Below are 4,445 nucleotides of genomic sequence, written 5' to 3' on the forward strand. Positions count from 1 at the left end.
TGCCAATAGTACCGCCCCTGCCGTGACAACCAAAAATGCCTCCAATTGTCCCTGCTGAGACCTGCGGTTCAAAATTTATACCTGGTCATGGGCTGTGTGAGAACCAGTTAAGCACATGGGTGTTGGCATCTGACACACCGGGTTTGAATTGCTGTGTCGTTGCATATTTCCGGCGTTCCCTTGGGCAAGTCACCGAAGCTGACTATGTGTCATTTTGCTCAACTGAAAAATGAACATAATACTATCTCACAGGGCTGTTGTGAAGATTAAATAGGGTAATGCTTGGAGAAGGCTTAGTCCAGTACTGGAGCACATCAACCAATCAATGCAAGTCAGCAATAAATTATTATAATTCAAAGCAAAGCACTAATATAATTCATGAGAAACCACCAACAAGCTAGTTGTCAACATATGATGCCAAATAACTGCCTGGTGTGTGTTGAATTGTTTTACTGACTGGGCTTGACACCGGCCTCAGGGAAGCGAGTGGTGATAGTGCTCCTAACTTCTGTAGGAATTTCACAAGAATGAGTGCCAGATGTTGGAATCTGGGTTACTGATGACACGACCCACTTGCAACTGAGATTGATTAAACGAAATTAACATACTGAGTGCAACTGTGTGATACTGCAGAAAAATAATAAACATTTGTCAAGTAGTATATTGCACTGAGATGCTTAGAGTCAACTTGCTGTTTGATTCAACTAATTGATTTACTGTTCCAAATGTCCCCAAAAGGAATTAAAGGAACAAATACAGCTACGTTGTCTTTCAGGGTCTGAGTGGTTTACTAATCTCTAAAGTAAGCACTTTGGTATTGCCGAACCTAGAACCGTCCCTGGTAGAGGGAATTTAGTGTATTCAGGTTCAGCTTTCAGTGGAACATAGGGTCCATTTTGATGAGTGACACAAGAGCCCCAGGCTTCGTTGGGAGGAAAGAAATCTGCGTTCTAGTCTCAGCTCTCCCACTCACTCCCTGTGTAACCCTGGGCCAGTTGTTTCCTCCAGGCCTTCAGTTCCTCACCTATAAAATGAGCAATTCTGATGTAGTTCTTTGGACTTCCCTCTTCGATGCAGTACCACCCCTGCCCTGCCCCACCTTGCCATGCTCTCAGAAGCATGCAGTAGAAAGGAAGCCACGAGTGGTGGGAGTGCTCTCTTTGGTACATTTGAAGGATGTCTGTTGAGTTCTCATGCTTTCTTTCCTTCCTCCCTAGGTACACAGTTCTGCACAGTGGACATCACCAGGAACTCGAGAAACTGCCCATACATAATGACCCAGAATCCCTGGAATCATGCTTCTGATTCAGGACGTGGCTCCCAACTAAGCCATTCATTCCCATTCATGCCTGCATGAACAGGACACCCTGGCATCTCTCCTGACCCTCATCACCACCAGTGAGGCATGAGGCAGTGGGGCCGAGGGCCCAGGGAAGGTACATGGAGGTCAGCGTTGGACAGGACCCCAGGCCAGAGCATGGAGGATCTCAGAGTTGAGAAGGGACTTCAGACATCGCCAGATCCAGCCTCCCACCTGATGCAAGGGTAGCATCCTCCATAGCATCCCTGGAAGTTGGTCAGTCTCTGCTTGCACACCTCCAGGGACAGGAGCTCACTACCTCCTAATGCAGTTTCTTTTATTGTGGGGAAGATTTAATTATAAGGAAGTTCTTTCCTTTGTTGGAACACAAATCTGTCACTGCTCCAGCTTCCATCTGGGGCCATGCAGTTGGCCCCCTCTTGCCCTTGAGACCCCTTAGATATTGGAAGACAATGATCTGCCACCCACTCAACCTTTTAAGTCTTCTCTCTAAACGAAACAGCTCCAATTTCCGCTCCCTTCTGGCCATCATATTCCGGACGTGCTTTGGTGGCTGAATTAATCAAGGCTCCCTTAATGAAAGTTAGGTTGATATCAATGCCAAGATGTCTGTCCAGAAGCATTGACATACCAACAAGTGAAGCATCAATATTCTTTGGTTTATAGATATGAACATTTTTCCGTTCCTTTTTCTCGGGGATAGACTTGGGAAACTCTGCTTAGGTTTTGGTTTTGGATCCATTACCAAAAAGCAGCTTTACAGCTGATCTGATGTGTGTGCATGTGTGTTTACAGCTGATCTGATGTGTGTGCATGTGTGTTTACAGCTGATCTGATGTGTGTGCATGTGTGTTTACAGCTGATCTGATGTGTGTGCATGTGTGTTTACAGCTGATCTGATGTGTGTGCATGTGTGTTTACAGCTGATCTGATGTGTGTGCATGTGTGTTTACAGCTGATCTGATGTGTGTGCATGTGTGTTTACAGCTGATCTGATGTGTGTGCATGTGTGTTTACAGCTGATCTGATGTGTGTGCATGTGTGTTTACAGCTGACATTTTCTCACTGGCTCACTGGCTTTGAGGTCGTTTGGAATGAATCTTGATTCACTCCCCCTCCATGATAAGGGGAAAAGGACCTACACCTTTACTGAGAGTGTTGATTGAGAAGGGTCTTACAACTCAGATTTCGGGAGGGAAACTGAGTTGCTCCAATAAGACCCCTCTTAGGGGCTTTTAGGGCCCTGTGCTGAGGCAGCGCCTGTCTCAGGCAGGGTGGCCTGCTCCTTTGGGCAAAAACATAACCACAGATCAACTTACTTTCCTGGGAAACTTCATTGGCCCCCTCCCGAGAAGCTCCTGGAGCTACCACTTTTCTACATCTTTTCCAGCATCTCACTTCCTCCAAGCTCCTAATGAGATGCTTCCCTGATTGCAAAGCTACTAACAAATTATTTTATCTTGAGGTGAATTATCCCTCCAGGACAAGACTCTGGGGACAATTTTTTTTCAGTTGTCTCTCTTTTAGCTCCTGATAAAAACCCTGTTGAAAGGATTGATTGCTGGACCTTATAAGGAAGCCTAAGGAACAGCAATGTGGGTGGTGGGGGGGGGTGCATATGTCACACACACTAAAGATAAAGATGTGCCAGGAGTTTCTAACCTCACCAGTTCTCCTTGCCCTTCCACTCGGTCTGTTGACCTTGCTTTCCTTCCTAAGTGATCTCAGAAGCCACAATTGCCTCCTTATCACCTATTTCATTTATGAGGCCAGAACCCATTAGCCTCCTCTTCTCTCTGTCCCCAGATATGATGAAAGATGATCAGACTCCACATAGGACTAGGGTGACCAACCACCCTGGTTTTAGCACAGAAGTCTCACAACCCAGGAAACCTCTTAGTCCCAGGTGAACTAGGCTGGTTGGTCACCCAAATGATGGGACCCTCCCTGTGCTGAGGATTAATAAGCCTCCTCAGAGTTGCATTTCTTTTTTTTTCACTTTTTCATGGAAAAGGCAGAGAAGAGTGAATTTAGGGGTCCAGAGCTCTCCACATGCTGTCTGAATGTGGTCTCTGTTCTCCTCGAAGCACAAAGAACTTCTTAGCGAAGGACTAAGACAGAGGTCATAGAACCAGATCACAGCTAGGAGAAATATGTTTAGTGCTTTGAGGCAGCTGGTAAACTTGGTTTAATGCCCCCAAAGGCGATAGGATCTACTATTTAATATATACATGCTTACACATAAATATGGTAGAATTTCTTCCTTATGAAATGCTTCTCTGCCCAGGAGCTTAGCAAGCATATCTGCTTATATAAAATATTATTTCTCAGTGGCATGTCTCCCATATCAAATGGGAACTTGGGTTCAGCAGGGATCCGCAGATTACAACATAGGTGGGACAATGAGAACTTTCCATACCATGGGTCCATATCTTCCGGACTCTCTGGACATGCTTCTGTGGGCCAGCCTGTGTTTGGTGTCTGTAGAGGTCACCAGCAACCTCAACCAGGGAAAGGACAGCAATCGTAGGAATAGGAACCCTTGCCATTGTCCAGAAGATGGTCTCCTTTGCAGAGAGGGCCTCACGAGCAAACTTTGCTGTCTCTTCGGACCAGGGCTGGGATGATGTGGGTGATGCACCAAAGGCCCACGGTGGAATTTCACAGGACAGGACCAGACTTGCTCTGTCTGGACAGCTGCTAGCCAGGCATTGCTTAAATCTCTGGCTTCTGGGAATCCAGGTAATATAGCAGATGTGTGGAAGACTCAGAAGGAGGAGCCTTAGAGCTTGTCCAAGGAAGGAGGAGACCTATGTCTTGCCCTCTTCTCTGAGAAGGCCACCCTCTTCCAGGAAGCCTGCAGTGTCAAGGAGAGATGCTCCTGAGGAGGAGGGGCATGTGCTCCCAGCCACATCTGCCAGATTAGCCTTGACCTTCACTGGGGTGGTAGATGCTGCAACCAGACTGCCCCATGCCTGGGATCAGGGAGTTCACCTGTGCTTCTTCTCAACTTGACTCTCCAGCCCACAGGCTGTCTGGGTGGAAGCCCTGAAACTCCCTGTCCAGCTCACCATCAGCAGCTAGAAAGCAAAATAGATAAAAACCAACGTCTTCAACTGACACC

The sequence above is a fragment of the Ceratotherium simum genome, chromosome 4 (assembly GCF_057802395.1).
Source record: "Ceratotherium simum simum isolate JZ-2026a chromosome 4, ASM5780239v1, whole genome shotgun sequence".
NCBI lineage: Eukaryota > Metazoa > Chordata > Mammalia > Perissodactyla > Rhinocerotidae > Ceratotherium > Ceratotherium simum.